A 26073-nucleotide genomic window follows, 5' to 3' on the forward strand; every position below is an offset into this window, starting at 1 on the left:
CGGGGCCCTGTTCAGCGGTGCCTTTCTGGATGGCGGGGCCCTGTTCAGCAGTGCCTTTCTGCACGGCGGGGCCCTGTTCAGCGGTGCCTTTCTGGACGGCGGGGCCCTGTTCAGCGGTGCCTTTCTGCACGGCAGGGCCCTGTTCAGCGGTGCCTTTCTGGACGGCGGGGCCCTGTTCAGCGGTGCCTTTCTGCACGGCGGGGCCCTTTTCAGCGGTGCCTTTCTGCACGGCTGGGCCTTGTTCAGCGGTGCCTTTCTGGGCGGCGGGGCCATGTTCAGCGGTGCCTTTCTGCACGGCGGGGCCCTGTTCAGCGGTGCCATTCTGCACGGCGGGGCCCTGTTCAGCGGTGCCATTCTGCACGGCAGGGCCCTGTTCAGCGGTGCCTTTCTGGACGGCGGGGCCCTGTTCAGCGGTGCCTTTCTGCACGGCGGGGCCCTGTTCAGCGGTGCCATTCTGCACGGCGGGGCCCTGTTCAGCGGTGCCATACTGCACGGCGGGGCCCTGTTCAGCGGTGCCTTTCTGGACGGCGGGGCCCTCTTCAGCGGTGCCTTTCTGGACGGCGGGGCCCTGTTCAGCAGTGCCTTTCTGGATGGCGGGGCCCTCTTCAGCGGTGCTTGTTCTGTAAGTCAAGGGAGTCAGACCTGGCCAGGACTCCCTGCTCAGTCGCCCTCCGACCGTGCAGTTGCTGGACCCTTCGGTAACGGTGTCCTGGGCCCTTGGGTGTCCTCCCTCACACCCGGGATGGGGCTTGTGGGGCCCTCCTGGTCCGCGCTCCTGCTGGCTGACTTCTACGCCCTGCTGCCCTTGCCCTCCTTCGAAGTGGCTCTCTGGGCATTGCCTCCCCTGGATGTTGTGGCAGGTGAAGTGGCAGAACTTTGGTCCTTGGGGGCAGCTGTGTCAGTCTTCTCGCAGCGGCCCCTTTCTTTACGGGTCCTCTTTCCAGGGGGTGGCTGGCTGTCCCCTTGCTGCTGACCAATGTATCACTGCTGGCAAAGGGGGGACTCCAAAATCCATGCACTACGGTGACCCTTGAAGCCGGGCTGGTGGTGGCTGAGGCGCTCTTGGGACTCTTAGCAGATGGAGGGGGTGGGTCAGGTGAGGGAAAGAGATCAAGAGTGGAGAGGTAAAGTTTTTTAGGACCAAGGTAAAGGGTAGGTTTAGTGGTTATGGGAGTGGAGGAAGAGGAGGTGGTTGTAGGAGAGTCAGGTGTGCTGTCCTTGGGTGAAGGTGCATGGGCTGGAGGCTGTCGTGAGGTGGTTGGCTGTTGGGTGGGTGGCTGCCTGCGTTTGTGTGTCTTGGAAGAGGGGGTGACAGACACAGTGGGAGAGGACACAGGGGACGTGTAAATGGCAGTGGGGGTGGTGACTGCACGTGTGCGGACTGTACTGGAGGGTGTGCTGGTGATGGAAGTACTGGCTGTTGGTGGTGTGCATGCAGGTGTGAGTAGAGACGTCACAGGGAGGAGGGAGGGAGACGAGGAGGTGGGGGACACAGAGGTGGTAGTGGCTGTTGGCATGTCTGCATCTGGGTGTTGCTTGGGTGAATGTTTGTGTGATCTGTGGTTCTTATGTCTGGATGAGCTGCCCTTGGGTGTTGAGGTGTGTGCAGGCTGGTCTGATGGTGTGGATGGGATAGGCTGAGGAACAGGAGACAGAGACAGGGTGGAGGCAGTTAGAAGAGGGAGGCTGGAAACAGGGACAATGGCTGCCGTCAGTGCTGAGGCCAGAGCATTGAACGATCGTTGATGGGCAGCCTGACCCGAATGAATGCCCTCCAGGTATGCATTGCTACGATGCACCTCCCTCTCTACCCCCTGGATGGCATTCAAAAGGGTAGACTGCCTGTTGGACTTTTGGCCATACGCATGGTCATCCCTATTCTTTTTGCCTCCTTCCTCCTGGTTTTTCTGACCTCTCGCTGTTGGCTCTAGGACTCTGAGCACTTTATCACTGCTGACCAGTGCTAAAGTGCAGGTGCTCTCCCATCTAAAGTTGGTATGATTGGCTTATACCTAATCGGCATACTTAATTTACCTATAAGTCCCTTGTACAGTGGTATCTCTATACCCAGGGCCTGTAAATTAAATACTACTAGTGGGCCTGCAGCGCTGCTTGCGCCACCCACTGAAGTAGACTTTCAAACCTGTCTCAGGCCTGCTAGCGCAGGGCCTGTGTGCGCAGTTTTCTGCCACAGGGACCTGGCATCTAAATTTACTTGCCAGGCCCAGAACTCCCCATTTACTACATGTAAGTCACCCCTAAAGTACGCCCTAGCTAGCCCTATGGGCAGGGTGCCATGTATGTAGAAAGGCAGGACATGTGCCATATTGCATGGCCTGTCCTGGTAGTGACAAACACCCTAATTTGGTGTCTCACTGCTGTGAGTGCTGCCTTCTCATAGGATTGCATTAGAAATGCCCTGCCTTATGTGTAAGGGGTATTGCCTGATTTATGAGGGGTAGCGTAGGCGTGTTTGGTATAGTTGTGATGGTGATGATAAATACTGCTTACTAGTGTGGGTGTATTTTTTATTACTATCACAGAAATGCCACTTCTAGAAAGTGCGCATTTATCTGTGCTTATGACTCTGGTGTTTTGCAGCTTGACTCCAATCCACGTCTGGGCAGAGTGACAGTTGGGGCTTTGTGCATACTTTTCAGACAGCCTGTACACAGGGAGGGTGGAGGAGTCACCAAGGTGCATCTGCATACTGAATAGTCTTCCTGGGCTGAGAGAAGGGAGAGGCGGGGCACACCTACATTTGTAAAGACTGTGCCCTGGCCTCACACAATAGGGTCGTTAACCCCCCACTGATGTTTGGAGCCTATGCTGAAAGGAGAGAGGGGGCACTCCCAGAACCAGTTGTAACTGGCTGGAACCTCCTCTCACTATCATTGTAAAACACTGTAAAAACAGGACTATAAGTACAGGGGAATTTTCCCCACAATTTGAACATTCTTCGAACTTGAAACTGGACACAGAACGCTGATGAATGGACTCACCAGGAAACCGCCTTGGACTGCTGCTGCTGTGCTGACCTGTGACCTGCCTGGTCACTAGGAGGAACTGCCACCAACTGCACCCCTTGTGCTGGCCTGTAGCTGGACCCACCAGCCCTGTACCTTCTCCTTGATTATTGTTCCCAGGGGCAGGGTGCTGTGGCCCCTGACCCCTGCAACAATCTTTTCTTTTGCCCAAAGAAATCACCGCCGCAGCCCGGGCTTTAGATGGTTCCTAGCGCTATGAAAAGCGCTTTTCTTTTGCCAAAGGAAGAATCACCGCCGCAGCCCAGGCTGCAGATTTTACCTTAGCGCTGTGAAAAGCGCTATATTTTGAGCCCCCGTATCACCGCCGCAGTCGGGTTATTTGTTTATTTCCGAGTGCGAGGATCGCGTTCAGCTCTGTGCCCCGGGGCACGAGAAAAACCACCTTTAAGGAATCAGGAGCAAGCCTGCTCCTAGCGGTGCCCCCGGGGTAGGGATCGCTCCGAGGAGCGCCCCCGGGGCACCAGCAGGCCCCACCTTGGGCCGCGACGTCATCCGGACGGCGAGAGAGAGGAGGACGCCTCTCCATCGCATGCAGGAGTCCCGGAGGACTCTCCTGCTCTTCCGGGCCGGGCGGCAGCCTCACCGGAGGCTCGCCCTGGCCCCCGGCTCTCTTGTTGGCCCCCTCGCGGGCCAGGAGTATTTGATTTCGGGGTCTCCCGTAGTGGCAGGGAGACCACAGACGTTAACGGACGTTAACGGGTCCCCAGATGACACCCCCCTCCCCCTTTAAAGGATTTCCCTGACCTGGGGCCCCCCTTGGAGAGGGCCGGTGGAGGCCCGGGGGGCCCCCCAGTGATCACGGGTCCCAGAAGGGGCCCGTCAAGAATTCAGAGAGGGTGCGTGCTGCCCCTCTCGGTCTACCAGGTTCAGGGAGGCCCCCGTTTTGCGCAGAAGAGTGCCGGGGGCCCCATTAGTCGTTTCAGGCACTGGAGGTGCCTCTAGCAAAACAGGTACTTCCTAAATGGACCAATATAATTATATTCTAAAGTTCTTTCTACAGACTTTATTAATTGTGTTATATTACCTGCCTGTACTATGATGCTTTTACATATGTAGGCACATGTTCCTTTTATGGGCATGACTTGCTAATATGTTTGCTTAAACTTGCCATAGATTTTCTAATGTTCCTACTATGGGCGTTTTATGATATTCTTATGACAAGTGTGCTAATGTGATAACGTATTTCCTGACTACTGCTTATGTTGCAGAATACTGAGTAACCTGTGTGTTATGTGTGACTACTGCTAGTTTGCAGAGTAACTAATGTGTAACGTTCTGACAACTGCTAAGGTAGCAGGATCGTACTGTTATGTGATGTTGGTCTAATAATGACGTTGTGTACAATACAGTATATTTTCATATAATCTGGTGTTGAGTTTCCTTTGTGGTGGGGATATTGCGTCACATGTATGTGTGTGTTGTGCAAACGCTTTACACATTGCCTCCGGGTTAAGCCTGACTGCTCGTGCCAAGCTACCAAGGGGGTGAGCAGGGGTTATATTGGACGTGTAACTCCCTTGCCCTGACTAGAGTGGGTAAGTTCTGCCTGGCTGAGGTGCATACCCTAGCCAACCAGAAACCCCATTTCTAACACTGCCCAACAATGATGGTCTGTAGGAGGTCAATGACCTCCTCACTGAGGGCAGCAGGGGTAACAGGGGCAGGGCCTGAGGTGCCTGGGGTGAAGGAGATGCCCGCCTTCTTGGGCGAGCGGGCACGGTGCGAAGGCTGAGGGGCTGCTGGGAGGGCGGAGCTGGTGCGCTGGGTGGCGGCTGTACCTGTAGAGGCGGGGGGCACGGATGTTGCCGCCACCGCTAGGGAGCTCCCATCCGAGGACGTGTCGGTGTCGCTGGTGTCACCACGGGTCCCCGTTGTGAAGCTCCCCTCGCCCTCCGTATCACTGGTGGCCTCGGTGTCTGTGCCATGGCCCACCGGGGCCTTGTGAGTCGCAGCTCCCTCGTGCTCCGGTGCCAATTCTCCTCCGCCTGATGATGCTAATGCACACATGCACAAGAAGATAAAGAAAAAGGGTGGGGGGAGAAATAAAAACAGGTTGAGTGCATGCATTGTCAACACCGTTGGCGGAGAGGACAGACACAGGAGCCTCATGCACTAAGCCGCGCAATCGGGGTACACTACTCAGTACTTGTGACTAGGCCAACAGGTCTAGGGACAACAAACGCGCACATGGGTGATGCAGGACCATGGATAGCTGTACTTGTCACCCTACAGAGGTGGGGGGCAGGGGCACAGGGACATGGCTAAAGGAGAGGACTACACTACAGAAAGCGCCCTGGCCTAATGTCACCCACAGCCCTCCTCCCCCACCCAGGCACCTCCACTGCGCGTAAAGATAGCTGAATGTGCTGGTACTCACCCCCTTGTGTCTGCTGTGATGTCCTCACGCGCCCATCCAAATCGGGGTAGGCCACCGCCAGGATCCGGGACATCAGGGGGGTCAGGGTACGACTGGCACCCCTCCTAGGTTGGGAGGCCATCCCCAGCAGTGACTCGGCGGTCTTCCTGGTCCCGCGGCGGATGTCCTCCCACCTCTTGCGGCAGTGGGTGCCCCGTCTGTTGTGGACCCCCAGGGTCCGGACTTCCTTGGCGATGGCACGCCAAATGTCGACCTTCTGATGGGCGCTGACCTATTTGACATGTACAGGGTGGAATTGGAAATATAATCAATTTTCCGCATGAAAGATGTGATTGGCCCCCCCTCCCCAACCTTGCCATGTGGCACATGCTCTCATCTGTCGTGCCTTGCACTCGTCATTGTCTCCCCACCCCACCATCTAATATCCACCCCACTCAACATAGGCATAGCCCATTCAACGTGCACACAGTGTACTTACCTGTTGGTCTTCGACCGCCTACCGCCACGGTGTGTTACACCAGCGCATTGACCTCACATCCCACTGTCACACTTCTCAGGTCAGGCAGCTGCCATTTCAAGGGCCCACATGGCTTAATTTCTACTGCGTCACACAGGCCTAGGCCTTGCATTGCCACTCATACAAGCCATTCAATGCATAGCGATTCGTGTACTGTGCAAGCTGTAGTTACGTACCTGTGGGTTGCTTGACTCTGTACTCCATGTTCTCCTTCCTAGGCACCGTCCGCTGGGACTTGCGAGGAGAAGGATGAATCCTCCCGTGTACCGACCGCTGGTGGACCTGTCGACAATGGAGGAACGTCATATAATACTTCGATACCGACTTGACCGAGCCACTATACATGAACTGTGTGCCCAGCTGAAGCCAGCACTGATGTCCCCCATCCGCCAACCCACAGGAATTCCCCCTCTGGTGCAGGTTCTGTCAGTCCTCCATTTTTTGGCAAGTGGGTCTTTTCAGACAACAGTGGCCATGTCATCAGGGATGTCTCAGCCTATGTTTTCTAAGATTTTGTCCAGAGTGTTGTCTGCCCTGACGAAATACATGCGGAGCTACATTGTTTTCCCTGAGGAGGGTGATTTGGCCACTGTGAAGGGTGACTTTTATGCCCTTGGACATATCCCCAACATCATTGGTGCCATTGATGGGACCCATGTGGCCTTAGTACCCCCAAAAGACGATGAGCAGGTGTACAGAAACAGGAAAAACTACCATTCTATGAATGTGCAGGTGGTCTGTTTGGCTGACCAGTACATCTCCCATGTAAATGCCAAGTTCCCTGGGTCAGTGCATGACGCGTATGTTATGCGAAATAGCAGCATCCCCTATGTGATGGAACAGCTACAGAGAGAACGTGTGTGGCTAATAGGTGACTCTGGTTACCCCAACCTGCCGTGGCTACTGACCCCAGTGAGGAATCCCCGGACCAGGGCAGAGGAACGCTACAATGAGGCCCATGGGCGATCTAGGAGGATCATAGAAAGGACCTTCGGCCTCCTGAAGGCCAGGTTTAGGTGCTTGCATATGACAGGGGGATCCCTAATGTACTCACCAAAGAAGGTGTGCCAGATCATCGTGGCCTGCTGTATGGTTCACAATCTTGCATTGCGACGCCAGGTGCCTTTCCTGCAGGAGGATGGTCCAGATGGTGGTGTTGTAGCAGCTGTGGAGCCTGTGGAGAGTGAAGAGGAGGAAGACGACGGGGACGACACGGACAACAGGGACACAGTCATACAACAGTATTTTCAGTGGCACACAGGTAAGAATCCCCCACGCCATTTTACATTTACTTCAGGCCTCCTGCATCTCTACTTTCTGTGTTTCCCCCCAGTTCCTTTCAACTGAATTGTGACTTTCCCTTCCCTTTTCAGAGCTGTATGACCCACTGCGTGACTTCTGCTTTGTTCGCCCATGGAGTAAAGCACATTGACATTGGTCTGTTGTCATCACAATGTAACTGAACATTTTTGAACCGTTATGTGTAATACATTTGTTAAGAATACAAGCAGACTCCTGAGTGTTTTAAGTGCAATTAGTGATTTATTTCAAGTGCTACATATAGGTCCATGATAGTAAAACGGTGATGGGTGGGGGTGGAGTAATGTCCATGGCAGAGTCCAGTTCTCAGTCGCACAGGTGCATTGTCCATATGCCTGTGGAAGGATGGAGCATGGGGCAGTTCAAGGTTGGACAGGGTGACAATGTGGGACAGTGGAATGACATCAGGGGGTATCTTATGCTGGCGGGGGTCTTGGAATCCTACTCTGTCTTCCTTTGTGATCTCAGGTTCCTCTTGCGGGGTGGTTGATCTTCAGCAGGAGGTAGGGTTCTGGTGGCCTGTCGTTGTGTGGGGGCCTCCTGTCCACTAGCGCCGGCGGAGGTGGTAGGCTGTTCCTGGTCCAGGCTGGTGACAGGGGCCCTTTGGGGTGCCACATGGTCCCGCAATGTGGTGACTATTTGGTTCAGGGCCAGGACGATGTTCCTGAGCTCCTCTCTGTACCCCATGTACCGTTCCTCCTGCTGTGCCTGGATCTCCTGGAACCTGGCCAGTACCGTCGCCATCGTCTCCTGGGAGTGGTGGTATGCTCCCATGATGGTGGTGAGGGCCTCATGGAGAGTCGGTTCCCTGGGCCTGTCCTCCCCCCCTTGTCGCACTGCAGCCCTCCCAGTTCCCCTGTTTCCCCGGGCCTCTGTTCCCTGGACGGTGTGCCCACTACCACTGCCCCCAGGTCCCTGTTGTTGTTGGGGTGTTGGGTCAGCCTGGGTCAGCCTGGGTGCCCAGTGGCTGACACACCGCTGATTGACCTGTCCTGGAGACAGAGGCATGGGCCCGCTGGGTGGGAGCTGTGCTGATATTCCCAGAGGGGGTTAGGTCTGCTGTGGCCTGTGTCTGTGTGTGGGGAACCGACTGTCCAGAGGTCCCCGATGGTCCGGGCTGGTCATCAGGTTCTAGGTCGACAGAGCTGCTGTCCTCACTGGGGGCGTGTTCTGGGGGTGGGATGGGCATATCTGGACCCTCCTGGCCGGTGTGTTGGCGTTCGGGCCCTGCAGGGGTGAAAGAGTGTGGTTATTGCTTCTGTGTGTTCCATGGCGTGCGATTTGTGGGTGCCCTTGTCCCCCAGTGCTGGCATTCCCTTGTGGGAGGAGTTGTGAGGGTGTTTTGTGGGGGGGGATGGGTATGTGCAGTGGTCATGCATAGGTGATGGGTGTCCATGGTTTGGGTTGGCATTCAGGGTTTTGTTTTGGGTTGGGTGGGTTGTGCTGGTGAGACATTGGCAGGGAGGATGTGTGCTGGGGGGTTGGGGGTGAGGGTGGGGGTGTGGGTTGGCATGCTGGTGGTTGGGGGGGGAGTAGTTGAGATTAGACTTACCAGAGTCCATTCCTCCGCCTACTCCAGCGAGGCCCGCAGGATGCAGGATGTTCAAGACGTCTTGCTCCCATGCAGTGAATTCGGGAGGAGTGGGTGGTGGTCCGCCGCCAGTCTTCTGCACAGCGATGTTGTGTCTTGAGACCATCGACCATCGACCGTACCTTCCCCCGTAGGTCGTTCCAGCGCTTTCGGATGTCTTCCCGGTTTCTGGGATGCTGTCCCACAGCGTTGACCCTGTCGACGATCCTTTGCCATAGCTCCGCCTTCCTGGCTATTGTGGTGTGTTGCACCTGTGTGCCGAAAAGCTGGGGCTCTACCCTTATTATTTCCTCCACCATGACCCTGAGTTCTTGGTCCGAAAACCTGGGGTGTCTTTGGGGTGCCATGGGGTGGTGTGGATGAGGTGTGGGGTGGTGTTTGTGGTGATGTGAGTGGTGGTGTGTGGTGAGTGTGCGTAGATGTGGTGTGGTTGATGATGTTGGGTTCCTGTGTGTGTTGGGGTTTTCGATTGCTGTGCTCTCTCTCTCTCTCTCTATCGCCTTCTCTCTGATTTTCTAGTAGTGGGGGTTTGTGGGTGATGTGGGTGTGTGTTTTATAGTTGCTTGGATGTGTGGGAGTGTTGTTTGTATGTGTATCAGGTGTGTGTATTTCAAATTGTCCAATGTGGCTGTATTTTGGAGCTGGGTGTGTATTTTGACCGCGGATTCGTGGGTCGTAATGGCATGGGCGTGTTTGTGTTGGCGTGGCGGTGGAGGTTTGGTCATCTCCAGTTTTTCGCAACCCGCTGATGAGGCGGCCTTCTGTGGATGTTGGGTTTTTGGCGGCTTGGCAGTTGTGGGTCAGAATGACCGTGGCGGTTTACCGCGGCGGTAGAATGACGGTCTTCTGACCGGCGGTAAGAGCCTTTTACCGCCGAGGTCAGAATGAACCCCTAGATTTGTTCTTTAATATGATGTGGGTACATATTTATATATATAAGTCAAGGTTTACAGGGAAGTTATAGTTCGGCTCAGAACTCAAAACCATTGAAATTCAGCAGTTAGAGTTATTTCAAGTAACTATAAATTGCAGCCTAAGGTAAATATAACTCGCACCCTTGCCATGCACTGCTAATTTCACCAGATATTACAGCACTAATGACAACTTTTATAACGTCAATAAAAATATCAATCAAACATTACAAGCCAAGACTTCCTGGTTGAAGTGCTGGCAGGCAATCAGAGGTCTGCATTTTCCTGCATGAGCTCACTATTCTTCACAAAGTCATCAGGGAGGAACCGCAGCAATATTGGCCTTTTTCTTGCCCTCGCTTGATGGATCACCCCAAAACTTTCCATGCACAGCAAAAATTATGGGCACACTTTTTGGGAAATTTTGTGAAGATCCGTCAGACGGCACCAAAGATATAGGCAAGTCAAAAAAAGTTTTTCCTATGGAAACATGATCCTAACTATAACTACCTACTGGTGACCGCTTGCTACAACAGCACCCGCCAAGCAAAAGCAAACATAACTCCACTTCCAGCAAGCGGGACCTGTGAAAATGCTCCAGATTGCTGGAAGCGGAGTTTTCATCTCTTTGCATGCCCGCCAATAGCAGGCAGGGAAAAATATTAAACTATTGCTCCCACATGCAGGGAGCTGCAATCTCAGAAGCTTCCTGCGTGCAAGAGCAATTCTGGCTGCCATAGGAGCCAGAGAGCCAGCTGGGACCACAGGGCCTTGAGACTCCACCTGTGGTTCCTTAAATAGAGAAAGAAGTACTTACTTATGTCAAGTAAAGATCATCCAAGTGTGTTTTCTCTGCAGTTCCCCCTTGTAAAGTTATCTGATTGAGACGTTCAAGGAACATTCACAATAGGAAAGTTACATATACACAAGAAAACTGGAAACTTTACCTTGGTGTCATTTAGCCAGCTGTAGTGTAGGGGATGCACCATACATTTACCCAGTGTGATAACACTTATTATTTAGCCAGTAGAAAGTATTCCAGCTGGGTAGAGAATCTTCTGAAAACACTGGCCTCTTCTTAGGTAAATATGCAGGGCAGGATTCATTCTTGCACAATGCTAAGTTCACAGAAAATAAACCTCAATGGGAAGCATTTACAGATATAAACATGCCCATGTTGAAGCTCCTCTTCTGTAAAGTACTAATCATCCTAACTTTGTGTGCATGGCCAAGGTAAAACAAGCATGTTTTTTCTGCATTTCTACTGTACAACGTTATCAGTAAACTTTGAAGGAGATGCTTTCATCCTTGATGTTTTTAGTGCAATATCTCATGTAGTGACTGTGACAAGTGGGTTATTTCCTGTCATCTGGTGCTGAGATCATATATCTTATTTACCTTTTTCCAAGGAAGATGACAGCTTACTAAAAGGACCCCCTAGAATGTGTTTTACACCGATTTTGGAGATACGTTCTTGATGAACAGGAATACGATTACATCTCCATCAAACAAAGAAGCTCTTCAAGAGAACTGGCGCCAGGCCAGGCCCTGTTGCCAACCACCACACACAAGGCATAAGACCTATCTCTCTATTGTGTGGCTGCCAAGTTGGCCAACTGCCAACTACACCCAGTCATGTGTCCCAGGAGCAGGCTGTAGACACAAAATAGCCATGAGAGGAAAATGTCAACTTTCTAAAAGTGGTGTTTTTAAAATTGTGGTTTGAATATACAATATCAATTTCTCATATATTGGTATTCTTTAGCCTCATTTAACCCCAGATCTCTCCAGATCTCTAGATTTGAGAAGAGCTGCTGTATCATCCATTTGGAGATCGTAGTATAACAACAGGAATCATTATGCTGCCGCTGAGCTTCCTCTAAATTCATAGATGTGTCTAGGAGCACTCTATCACCTCCTTTATCAGAGTGTTTTAAATTATCCCTTAATCAGGTACAAAGGTTGATTTGGCACGTAGGCCACTGTCACTACTAGCGCTAGTGTTGGTACCTGACTCTGACCCGGTTTCACTTTCAGAGTATGATTAAATTCTGTCTAAAAATTATTGCTTTACATTATATAATCAATTGATTAATCTCACAAATGTGTTGTACTTGTTTAGTAAATCGTTTTAAAACCGGTCTACCTTGATGAAATATATGCAATTTTAGCTTCTTCCTGAATCTAAACATCTCAACAAGAGTTTGAACAAACTGAAATACTTGCCTGGTGAAATGCAAAAGGCCTATTTGTGAAGTATGTCTACCCTTGTCAGCATCTGTGAGGACAAGTTCATTATTATCTGATAGTAATTCTTTACCTCAAGGAATTTATACTCAGTAGTGGCTAGTGACTGAAAGCAGTGGTGGGGTACAAATACAAGATTGAATTGCACCTTGTGAGTGAGCCTCACTACACACTTATTTCCATTCACCTACGCACTCACTGCCTTTGGTCGCCTACCCATTCACTCATCCACATTAAGCCATCCACTGCCATTCACGCAACTCTTATACACAGACACCCACATTTTCTCAGCCACGCCCTGCAAACATTTATTCAGGCAAACACACATGACCTCACCCATCCAGTATCCAGTAGCTACACTTTTATTTGAGCTGCAGATTACATCTGTTTAATATGAAATACCACATCAGTAGTCTGCAGAAGAAATAAAACTAGCATATCTAGCCATGATAAATTACTGAAAACATTACTGCCTTGGAGAGACACAAGCACCTAGAGAGGCAGTGAAAGGAAGGGATGGGTGAGCTGAGAGAACAGATTTGTTCTTATTTTCTGTAAAAGGACTTTCTACATACACAATTTACTTGTGTGCAGCTTGTTTTCGGCATATTTATGGCTTGATGTCTCCTCAGGTCACACTCGTGTCTCCCAGAGAGCACTGGATGAAGTTATTTATTGTATTTATTCTATTCCTCTGTGAAGACTGCAATGCAGGAGAAGGGGATTTCTTTGGAGCAATGCCACATTCTCTTAATAAAATGTGACCTCTGGTAACATGCTTTTCAACCTACCCCTACCCATTTTGTCATAGAGTGGGGTGTGGTCAATAAGGCCTGCTGATCATGCCCCACCATCTGAGTATATAGGAAAGGGTGGAGTAATAGCATCTGAGTGGCATAAAGTCTTTAGAAGCCCAGCCTGGACAGAAAAACATTGCTGGCTGTTTTCTATCAGCGATCTTTGTGGAGGAGGAGATAAGTCAGGGAGGTCACTGCGTTCTGAGAAAACCTAAGGACCTTGCATGGGCAAGCCCTGTCAGCCCTACTTGCAGCAGGCACAGTGGGCTTTTGAAAGTGCACGACTTTAACTGGGAAAATGTTGTGGAGAAAATATTTCACTTTAAAAATGTATTTAAATGTATGCTTCACTAGAGAGGCCAAAAGAGGCTGGGGCGCAGCCCCTTAGCCCTCGAATATCAGATGCCCCTGTTTATACTTCCGGTCACCCTCTTCGTGAAACCTTGTTCGTGCCGCTCGGCAGACATATATTGTGTAAAAGCTTTATCAATGAAAATAAATGTGGCTTAAGATAATGTGTTATTTCTAGTAAATGTGCTTGATAGAATCGGATATACACACTTATTACTAGAGTTCGAAGGACAAATTCCTTGTCTGCACTTGAAAAAAACATCAATGAACCATACATGGAGGTCTGCAAAGTTTAATGTTTCTTTTAACCACTGGAGAGAGCAGTGTAAAAGTGTTTTGCAAGGCTTGGAAGACTGCATGGATTTGAGCGTTGTTTGTTTTAATATCAGGGAAATCAACAGTAACAAATGCCCCAGAAGACAATAAAACAGGTCCACACAATGACGTACAGAACAGCTGGTTGGGGACTGCCTGGTTGCCCTGTAGGCCAGTCCAAGTCTGTGCAGATGGGACTTGGCTGCATGAAGTACATACTGGCAGCAATAATCATTTTGGATTGTGACTAAGGTTATGCCTATGGTTACAGAGTAGAGATACAGTAATGCCATTTCACCCTAAGTTTGTTATGAAAAAAAAAAAAAAAAATTTATCTGTGCATTGCAAGTCATAGAATTTCTAAATTATCTACGGGGTTCCACTATTCATATACGGCCTAACCTAAATAGTGCAAAGGATAATCCTTCTATTATTTCTGACGTATTTAAATGCTAAAGTGTCTCTACCCTGTAGTACAAAAGGTACCCCATCAACAGGGTAAAAGGGGTGACATCTGTTAGCCGGACCTAGCAGTGTCCGAACAAAACAAAGGCTCTTGGAAGACAGAGGGAGATAATGTTGAGGCCTAGTAGGACATAGACTCAGGGGCAGATTTACAAGGAAGTAGCACATTGGTGCTGATGCACCACTTTTCTCACGTTCCCCTTCTCCCTCAATGACACCATGGTTGCGCTGTATTTACAATACAGCACACCATGGACCTCTTTACAATGACAGCGCCAACATTTTTGACGCTGCTGTGGTGTTTTGCTGCAGTAGCGTCAAAAAGTTTGATGCTAGTGCAGCAAAGCACAGGGAGGCCCATAAATTATTATAGGTGCGTCACTTTAACTCCTGGACTGAGCAGGTTTTAAAAATGACAGAAAAAATGGTCCAGTGAAATCTTGTAAATTTCATTGTACCATTTTTTAGGGCCTTCCTGCAAAGGAATGCCCCTCTTGTATCCATTATGCCTGGAGCAGGCATAGTGTGGTGCAAGGTGTTGCAAAGTGGTGCAATGCACTCATTGCGCCACTTTGTAAATGTGGTGCGGGGGAATGACCACCTTAATGCTGCTTTAGTGTCAAAAAAATGATACTGAGGCAGCATTAAGATGGCGTTAGGGGCATGTGATCTGCTCCTCAGTGCTTAGTTAGTAACAGAGTGAGTGCTGGTGTCCAACGTTGTACTCAGAATTCTGCAGCCAGTGCTAATTAATATTAGTGTGCCAAATACGTATTCTTGAATCCACCTCATGCCTCTTTAACCAACTACTAGACACACACTGCCCTTTAATCTCTCTCTTGCAGGTCCCTGCTTTCTTCCTTTATGTCTTTTTCTGTCTTTCCCTTCCCTTCCTCCTTCTTCCTTCTGTGTTTTTTCTCTCTCTTGCTCACAGTCAATATTTGATGAGGAAACTTATGTGTTGGTCCTAAAAAATGTATGCCAATGGCCATCACCAGCTAACACCAGCTAAAATTAAGCAATGCCTATGCTTTGCTGAAAATCAGAAATATTGTCCTATGCCCCTCTTTGTGCATACAAAGCCCTGCATGATAAACAGTCACCAATAACACTGTCTCTCTGTAGGATGATGTCAGCTGAGGTTTTGAGATACATTTTTACATCACTCCCAGGATAGCCCCTTTAAATGCAGATCTGTTGGCTTTTCCAATGCTTCTTTACCGTAGAATACTGGCACTTACCATTTATGTGAGATGAAGAAACCTTATAAGACTTTTGGTTTACTTCAACCATTTCCATGTGGCATGGAAAATGCATGGCTTCAATCATCGCAATAGTGACTGGAACGTTAGTTCCATTTCCGTTCCCCCGTGGTGAACACAAACATCCTATGCCTTAGTCTGCTTTTAATAATGTGCTATAACATATTCATTATCTTTACATGCATCACATACTATATCCTCCTCTTGAAAGTGAAAGAACTCCTGTTGATACAATACATCTTTTTAGAAAGCAAGGCTCCACGCTGTTATTCATCTTACAACCTTCCCTCCATTAAAAGTAAACTAAGCTTTAAACTGTAATGTGGCAATGCATTTAAACGTGTACCTTAGCTTGCCCTATAAATCATCAGTGTGCTCCAAAGTGTGAGTGGACTTACTGGTACTCTTGCATATCCTCTTTTTACATGAGCCTAAAGACCTCTCTCAGAGTTTGTTTTGGAAAAGTTTCTTTTAACAAGAAAAAACATCTAGGTCAGTGGTTCCCAACCTGTGGTCTGGGGACCCCTGGGGGTCCGTAAAGCCTCCTCAGGGGGTTCGCAACTGCTTAGAAATTAAGTAATATTAACAGATTAGGCACCCAGCTTTCAGTTATGACTCAGTGGGGGGTCCCCAGATTCCAATAAAGATTGAGAGGGGGTCCCAGAGCTCCAGTAATGATAAAGTAGGGGTCCACAGAAGTCAAAAGGTTGGGAACCACTGTTTTTTTTATTTTTCAACTTAAATTTTTTTTTTGCTTATTATATTTTTCTTTTCACCTTTTATATTGTTATGGAATATATATATAAAGAAATGTCCAGTTGAAGGCTATTGCCGAAACGCGTCGACATTTGGTTGGGACAGCGTGTGTTTGTTCTTTGTGGGCACTTTAGAGACTCTTTATAAGTGCCATTCACTTATTATATCTTTTTATGTGGTGTGAAATTAACCTGCATTTGAACCTTTTCAATAAATTGGAGCCACTGTTATTATATACAAGTGTTTTTCGATTCTACATTTCACGAGCCCGTCTGGATATTGTGCAGCCCTTTGGTGTGTGACTGAATTGCACCGTCCTTTTGAATATTATATATATATATATATATATATATATATATATAATTCCACCAACAATTTCTCCGCTCAGAGTCTCCTTTCAAGCAGGGTGGCCTCGGCGCACAGGGACGGAGAGCCCTCGCTAAAATTCAATCCAACTTCTCCACAAAAGAGAGTGCTGTACGCCTTGATTAACAGCAAATAAAAGGCACTTTATTCTTCAATATCAAATTGCAAAAGCATGTTTTCTCTCCTGGCGCGTTTTGGCTGTCGACATCAGCCTTAATCATAGGTTCATGGTTCCCAATGGGACACACCTCTACGGGAACTAGCTACACCTGAATGGACACCTCGGTGGGCTCCTTATGGGTCTGGGATGGGGGTCAGGCCAAAGTTCAAGGTAAGACAAAAAAGTTTTTGGGATACACGGGGACATCCATCAGAAGGAGGTTGGAATTTGGAGTTTGAGGTAGTGGTTGTAGGCTGTATGGGTGTCCTGAGTGCATGCTTATGGGAGGTATTGCTTGCATGTGGTGAGTGTTTGGTGTGTGAGTGTGGCCATTTGTGTGTCTTGGAGGGATGGGACGAGGATGGGCTGGGGTTGTGGGAGTCGCGGGTGTGTGTGTCTGTTGGGGTGTTGACTGCAGGTTGGCTGGATGTGGTGGATGTATGTGTTTCTGTAGTTGTGGTGTCTGTGGGTGTGGTGCTTGTGGTAGATGTCTGCAGATCTGCAGTGGTGGTGTCTGTGGTTTTAGTGGGTGTACTAGGTTTGCTTGTGACTGATGGTGTTGTGCCTGTCATATGCTTGATGTAGTGTCTGATGCTGGGGGTGGTGGGAGTGTTGTTGTGTCTGTTGGTGGATGTTGTTTGTGTGTGTGACAATGTGTTTTCTGGTGCTTGTGTTTGTGTGAGCTGCTTTTGGGTGTTGAGGTGGATGTCTGCGGTTCTGTATGTGTGCCTTGGGTAGGTAAGGTGAGGGGGGATTAGGATTGGGAAGATGGAGGTTGGGTGCTAGAAGGTGTTGGGTGACTGTCTGCCATCAGTGAGGAGGCCAGAGCCTGAAAGGATCTCTGTAGGGCTGCCATTGCACCATAAATGCCTTCTAGTAATGCATTTGTCTGTTGAAGCTGAGTTGCCAATCCCTGGAAGGCATTCACAATGGCTGACTGACCCATGGAGATACTCCTCAGGAGGTCAGTAGCCTCCTCACCGAGGGCAGCAGGGATAACAGGGGCTTAGTGGAGGTGCCTGAGGTGAAGGGGATGTCCAACCGCTTAGGTGGTCGGGCACAACCAACTGGGTGGAGAGCAACAGGGAGGGTAGTGATAGAATGGGGGTGGTGGACAAAGGTGGTACAGGGGTTTGCCCCAATGGGTTCGCCACTGCTAGTGAGTGGCCACTAGAGGAGGAATCTGAGGATGATGAGGATGTAGATCCCTTCTTCCCCTAGGTACTTCCCTCACCCTGTTGGTCACTGGGTCCCTCTGTGTCAGTGTTGTCTTCACCGGAGGTCCCGTGGCCAGATGATTCCCCATTTGGCTCGGCTCCATCTCCTCTGCTTGCTGGTGCAGATGCTGCAAGGACAGAGAGGAATCAGGTCATCACATGTCTATGACAACACTTGACCCATAACTCTGCTTGACTAACAACACTATTATGTCAAGTAGGCCCCAGCAAAACTTGCACCTAAATTGTAGATACATGTGCCATTATATATGCATGCATGTCTTGTGGATTTTCAAAAGTTGCCCACAGGTAAATCAGGATCTAAGACAACTACAGTTGCATTGCTGAATCCTTGGAACCACAATAACCATACACCAACTAGGAGACATCCTCATCCTCGAAGCTGTCCCACATGCAGCAGATCTCAGTTAACTAATGGCAAACAATAGTATCCCATTGTATAGTCCGTTCCCACATACCCCACACAAAGTCATGCACACATCTACCTGGCACATATGTGATGAGCCAATGATGGAAATGATGCTCTAACATCCTGCAATGTTGCTTACAAAATTACAATATCCTGGAACAGGTGACATGGAAATACTGTCACACTGGAAACATGTCAACACTGTACACTTCTCCAAGTGACATCTGTCCCAATAGAGTAAAGGAGGTAGTATCAAGTCACACAGAAAGTCAATGCATGAGGCATTGAAAGGAATACTGTTGAGGTCAGGTTCTACATGTCATGGAGAGATGTCTCCAGAATACACAAAACAATGTATCAGCAAGCCCCGGGATAGTCAACACTAATGTGTGATGCCAATTACAATGACATCCTCTGAGTGTTTCTGTTGAAGTCAACTGTCCTTTGCATGTTGGAGACACCCAGAACTTGCAAGGACTAATAGAAATCCCTGAACCTGATGCCCAATGAGAAGCCACAACACAATCCATATCTTGAACATGACAACCATGGTGTCTGTTTGTGGATGAATGACTGTACCCAAACATATGTTATGTCAAAATCACTGCTAGTCACTCCACGCTGCATGTCAACAGTCAGGTCACAATCCTTAACCATTACGCATGTGCAGTGCACTCTTCCATTTGATTTTACATCAAGGGCATAGATATACACAAAGTGGTTACATGCATTGGGCCTACCTGTCCTGTCCCTCATTGCTACTGCTGATCTACAAAAAAGAATTGTGACACACTTCTGTCTGTGGCACAAGATGAAATTTAACCCCATTGTAAACGTGCGAATCCACAAACAGGTTCCCATGCACATATACATTAGGGAATACAGATATAATTCCATCAACATAGGTAGAACATGCATGAAACTGGAGCTTACAAATGTTTTCTAAAGAGAAAGGCACAAGGAATGTTGGACACAGTGACGGCACATACATCCAGCCAATTAACATTCTACACTTACCAAGGGAAAGTACTTCGCTACACCAGCAAACACTTAGCCATGACCATGTCACATGTATGAGGGACACCTATACATCACAGACTGCAGTGAGGCACCAGGGCCCATCACATGCTGAAGATAAGTAGCCTTTTGGTGACAGATGTCTACATACATAAATACACAGACACACAGCAGGGTACAGTGATCCATAACCTACTTACCTTTGGGCCTGTAACATGTAGGAGTAGTGATCTCTTGGATACACATTTCATCCATCACAACAACAAACAGTATAGGAATGATCACTGTACACAGCCATGTGTGCTCCCTGCAAAGCAAGTAGTTTTTTGATTCACCCCAGGTTTGTCCTAGGTCCAAAAGGCTGGGCACACCAGTTAAATACAGCTGACAAGTCAACACAAACAATCTCCCTTCTACTGCGTGACACATGGCTCTTGCCTCATTGTCAAGGGGAGCAGTCAGTAACTCACTCAATCACTTGGCAATGGAACAGGCAGGAATTTGCTGTGTACTCACCCATCAAGCTCTGCGTAGGTCGCATCCAGGATGCAGGCCATTGCAGAGGTCATGGGCCGAACGGGCACTCCGTCCACATTGGAGGACAGCCCCAGCTGGGCCTCTGCGATCTTCTGGGCCCATGGTCTCAGGTCCTCCTACCTCTTGCGACAGTGGGAGCTCCGCTCACTGTGGACCCCCAGGGTCTGCACCTTTTTGGCGATGACTCTCCAAATCCCTTTCTTCGAATGGGGGATGACCTACATGGATGCAATAGACAAGACAAGAATTTATGTCCACAGGTCTCATCCAAAATGTCTGAGTCACATACATGTCAGTACACCAAGCTGATAACATACTGTTTTATCAAACTGCCCAAATGTGTCACATACTAGCCATTGAGCACAAGGACATGATTACAAACACTTTCCAAACTGCAGACCAAGAGACCACACTGCTCAGGCCCTGCACTGGCTAGGTAGGTCAACTGACATCTTGTGGGACATGATGTGGCAATCCGACTGAGATTTGATAAACTATGGAATGCTTCACACCTCTCTGGCTTCTGAAAGGCAGACTCATCAGTCATGAATTCATCAAAATACTCACAATCTGTGAGAATGTTCCTTTGCATACAGTCCCTGAAGGCTACTGCTGGGGTACAAAGACAAACATTACACATGGGTAGCAATGAGGAGACTTGCATGGTGGGTACAGAAAGAGTCTAGCCTGTCCATGTGTGGCATGTTCAGATGCAAATGAAGTCTCATTCAAGGGTGGGTTCAGTGTGTCTTATCATTCTCTGTCTACACTGGCAGGATTGTTCAAAATACAGTGACCCTATCTGCTGGGATGTACCAGCCCAATGTCAGTCTGGTTTTGAAGGATTTACTCTCAGCAATGTTGAAACATCTGGACAGTTATATCCGGTTTAAGTGAGGATTTCGTACATGTGAAGGCTGACTTCCATGGTTTGGCACACATCGCACATGTTTTGGGAGCCATTGCTGGTACACATGATGTCTTGTTCCCAATGTATGGAAATGAACAAGTGTACTGCAACAGAAAGTTCTTCTATTCCATCAATGTCCACGTTGTTTGGGGGAGCTCTACATTTCACAGGTCTGTGCCCATTTTCCAGGTTCAGTCCATGATGCCTTTGTTATGCCGAACATCGCAATCCCCCAGCTCAGTCACAACTGTACCTAGAGAGGGCCTGGCTGGTTGGTAAGTCACATCTGTCCTGTTTTTGTGTGTGTGTGCAATGTCTGCTGCAACAAATCCAATGAGAGGGACTCATAGTTGCACATATGTCTCATACCATCACAGAGTACTCTGCATACCCAAAACGCCCATGGTTTTTGATGCCTGTGAGGAATACAACTATGCCAGGGGAAGTCCGCTTCAAGGATGCCAATAGAAGAACACAATGTGTCGTGGAAGGGGCTTTTGGGCTCCTGAAGGCCAGATTAGGGTGCCTGGACAAAATAGGTGGAGCCCTCCTCTACTCAACCAAAAAAGTGTGTGAGATCGTTGTGGGCTGCTGCATGCTCCACTACTTTGCCCTACAGAGGAATGTCCCATACATCTCAGATGAGGGGGGGCTATCAGTGCCTCTGGGCGGGGACCCTGAAATGCCAAGTGAGGATGACAGTGATGAGGAGGAAGGTGAAGACTTGCGGACAGATCTCATCAATCACTTTACCTGAGTGTGAGTATGTAGTGTGATGTCATTACTGTGACTGTATGAGTAACTGTAGTTGTCAGGATGTGTGAATTAGGGTGTGTTTCCAATAGATAGGGGGATCTCATGCTTTTCAGAATACAGGCAAGGGTTACTTGCTAAGTCAGACGTGAACATTTCACTATCTTCATTATCTGGTGGTTTTGTGTCAGTCTCATTGCAAAGAAAGTGTATCAGCTGATGTTTCATATGAACGTTAGGTCATAGGTATGCATTTCCAACCTAAAATCCTTGTATTAGTTTTACCCTGGTACTTTAGCCCTGACCTTCTCATGTGGGCATTTCAGAGTTGTTACATAGGCAGATATCTGATGCGGTTCTACCATAGAAAGTGGACAAGGATTGATCCAGGTAATGTTGGTCACATATTTGTGGTGTAGGAATCCTGGGCCAAACCTGCTTGCACAGTAGGTGGGTGGAAGTCTGAAGTGCACAATACATAGGTTTGATGTGATGTGTTGGGCCAATTCTTTCATATGTGTTATCATATGGCTTTGAGATATGTTGTCATCAACATGATAAATTCTCCCTACACATTGTGTAGACAGTGATCTTGTATGACCTGTATGTAGCTGTAGACGTGTTTCATCATTGCATACCACAGTGACTGTGCCACAACAGTGACATAGGTTTGTGTCATACAACCAAATGCTTGGTCATTATAATGGGATGGACCTATGATCAGGGACTATTGTACTGCCCTTTGTCTGTGCCATGGCTTCTGTTAATGTGGCAGATCTGGTTTTGGTATGTGATAAGGCTCAAACTGGTGACAACATCCACAACTCTATTCTACGGCACAGGGTCTTTAAAAAAGCCATTTCTTCTGTGGTCCAGGACACTGTCCTTTGGTATATCCAGCCGTACTCACTATGGTTCATCTATTCTTGGCTATGACAGTCCAGACATTTTGACAGCCTAGGTGATGTACAGTGCAATACAATGTTTTGTCTGACCAGACACTTGTATCAGTGTGTTGCCAGTAATCCTCAGTATGTAACTGTGACATGTTCCTCCTTCCATTACCATCTTGTGTCTTACTCATGTGCATCACATGGGCTTGCATCTCAACATTTCAAAATGTGGAACAGAAGCAAGCAGGCAATGATTTTCTGATAGGTGAGTTCATTGACATATGTGCAGTTAATAATAATGTGATGCATCACTAAAGAAATGAGAAGGGATTAGTCATGGTGGACGTCATCATTTTAGTAGATGCCACAACATTTGAAGTCCAAAGTCTAGTGTCCTGTTGCCATGATAATGGAAGGTAGCTGAAGAACAGTCACAGTAGTAAGTATGTAGCACACAAAGAATTTCCTTCAGGAAGAGGCCACTTGCTGGCAGTGACTGGTGTTTTGCCATCCCATGCCCCTGAATTTTTGACTGGACATCCCTGCTTGCAGGGGGGCCTGCTGCTATAGAGGCAAGTGTGTCTGAGGCAGGTCCTTCCCTTAACAGGACCTCCTTTCCAGTGACTGCCACTAATGTTGAAGGGACTGGTGTAACTTTGCCAAAGCAAGAAGTGTGTTGTTGCTCACAGTCCCTGATCAGAGTACTGCTTATCTCCCGAACACCACTGATAGAGAGGCCAGGATGGTGTTTGTGGCCTCCCACTTTTCCATTGCTTCATGAAGGACATCCCTCTGCAGCTGCTTCATTTCCCTGAGTTTGGTAAGTACCTGGCTCATCCCACCTTTGGATCCTTGAGAGGCTCCCAAAACTTGGCTGATGATGTCCTGGCCGTGACCATCCTCAGTGGCCTCATGTTGCTGGCCTACAACATCCCTCCCATGCACCCTACCCCCACATGCCATGGCCCATGTCACGGGGTGCTCCTAACCACTGGTTCCAGGACCATCATTGTCAGAGGTGTGTTGCTGTGACTCAGGATCCTGGACTGGGGAGCACAAGATTGTTGTCACTGTCTCAGGGACACAGGTTGAGGGGAGAATGGCTGCCTGTGATGTTGATGCAACCAGGCTAAGAGGACTTGATGTGGTCATGGTGAGGCTCACTGGTGTCATCTGACAAAACTGCCCTGATGGGCCAGAACCAACATTAACGTCCGGATGTCCAGGAATGTTGTCATCACTGACGACTTGATACACTGGGGTAGTGAGAGTCTCTTCAGTTGTCTTGGTATCCCCAGGGGCAGCTTGACCAGTGGATGTGAGAGATAAAATGTTACAGATTGTATTTTGACATCTACCTCCAATAGTTCACAGTGACATTTAGCAAAGACTGTGTACACTCTGGACTTGCAGGTTTCTCATATGTGACAAGTACACATGGTATCAATTGTAGTGACCTAACATTTGTGAAACATACCAATTCCATTTCAGCCTACCAGTTGCCTGATGTGGGAATTCATTAGCACTTGAGAGGATGGGCATAGAATTGCATTTTCCACCAATGCAGGCAAACCAGTGGCTGGGCAGGTTGTACAGTTGCTCCTTTTAAGGCCTAGTTGACTGTTATACAAGCAGACCCAGCACTTCATTGTAAATGTGATTGGAGTCATCATGTGGTCAGTCCATTGGGAATGTGTCTGCTGCCAATACCATTTAAATGTTGAGACCTTTGGTTCCTGTGTGTTTTTTACACAGGTCAAGCTGTCCTTCCTGTCCACAATATTTTCCTCTTGGCTTACCTGTTCAAGATGGATCTAAGTGGTTAGCCACATCACAGAATGTACCATGATCTGTACTGTGGTCCCTCCCAGATGAATAAACTTCATTTGTCATTTCACAGACAGATGCCTTATGACATATGGACACTGGCCTTGTGATTGGAGTTACAGGCACAGGCCTCCTGGGATTTACAGTCAAGGTACCTCATGTACTATACATAGTGTACATAAGTCATCCTCTCAGGTGAGTTCACTTCCATTGCAAGTTAACAAACGAGGATATTTGAATTTGAACAAATGCACATTGTGCTTGTGTTTGGAGTTGGAGAAACAGAGCCTTCTGGTCTTGGCAGTCATGTCACTCCCTGTACTTCATGCACTTGTTATACGTCATCCTCCAGGTGAGTGGACTTCATATGTGAATTCCCAAAGAAGGGTATATTTGCAAGTGTACACAGCATTGGTGGTTGGAGTGACAGTAAGGGAGCCTGTGATTTGCAGCCATTTTGATTTCTGTATTACAAACACTATACTTATGGTTTCTCTCAGGTGCATACACTTCAATTATGATCTGGTACACATCAGTATTTTTGGGACAACACTGTTTTTTGCTTGGAGTTTGGGGGATCAGTGTCTGCTGTGATTTGCAGTCGTGGCACTCTCACTGCTTCCCAATCTCTGTTATTCCCTGTACTACACCCAGTATAGAAATGTTATCCTCTCAGTTGAGGACACTTCAATTAGGAGTTGACAAACAGGGGTCTTTGTTGCAGAATACACTGATCTGGCTGAGTGGGTAACAGTGACAGAGCCTCCTGGCCTTAGCGATCCTATCAGTCCCTGTACTACACAGACTATACATATATTATGCTCCACTTCAATTGGGAGTTGACACACAAGAGTTTTTTGAGCAGCTGTCACTGGGCTGGCTGAATAGAGTTATAGTAACAGAGCCTCCTGGCCTTAGCAGTCCTGTCAGTCCCCACACTACACATACAATACAAATGTTATCCACCAAGGTGAGTAAACTTCAATGTGGAGTTGACAAATAAGTTATAGTTGAGTAAGATACACTGTTCTGGTGCTTGGAGATACAGTAACAGTACTTGCTGGGAGTTGTAGTCATGTCAGTCTCTGTACTATACAGACTATAAATAAGATATTCTCCCAGGTGAGTCCACTTCGATTGGGAGTTGACAGACAAGGGTCTTTGCAGCAGCTGTCACTGGGCTGGCTGAGTTGAGTGACAATAACAGTGCCTGCTGGGAATTGTGGTCATGTCAGTGCCTGTACTACACACAAACACACACTATACAAAGGTCATCCTTTCAGGTGGGTACACTTCAATGGAGAGTTGACAAACAAAATAATTAATTTAGAGAAGGATACACTGTTCTGGGTTTCCTGATTGTAAAACATTATCTGCTGGGAATTGTACTGCTGTCAATCTCAGTATTACACACACTGTACACAGATGTTGTTCTCCCAGGTGGATCTGCTTCACATGTGGGATGCCAGACCAGGGTCTATGGACTGGTGGACACTGGGCTGGTGAGTGGGGTGACAGTGTAGGTGGCAAAAGGTGAGCAGTGAGCACGCATGCCAATACATTTTGGTGATATATTTTTGTGTTGTGACTTATTAGACTCTACTCCCCCAGGTATTCCTGTCAAGTACTCAGGATGCAGGATGGTCAAGACCTTCCATCCATGATGTGAATTGTAAGGGAGGAAAAAGTCACTTAATGATAAAACATGTGTTAGCTGTTATTTAATGAATTGACTGTGAAGGAATATTGCTGACAGCTGTATATGAACGAATGAACTATAAAGGACTTTCACTGACGTGAATAAACCACAAGTTTGCAACTAAGAAGATCACTGTTTTCTTTAAGGACTGGTTCAAATTTACTATATATTTGGACACTATCATCTACGTTCTATGTACTCATACCAGAGTGCTATGGTCTTAAGCATAGGTTCCAAGTAAGTTAGAATGACTGGAATAATCCATTTGAATACCTGTGAAGCCATGTCAGCATGCTACTCATGGCAGA

This window comes from Pleurodeles waltl, chromosome 7, assembly GCF_031143425.1.
Source record: "Pleurodeles waltl isolate 20211129_DDA chromosome 7, aPleWal1.hap1.20221129, whole genome shotgun sequence".
NCBI lineage: Eukaryota > Metazoa > Chordata > Amphibia > Caudata > Salamandridae > Pleurodeles > Pleurodeles waltl.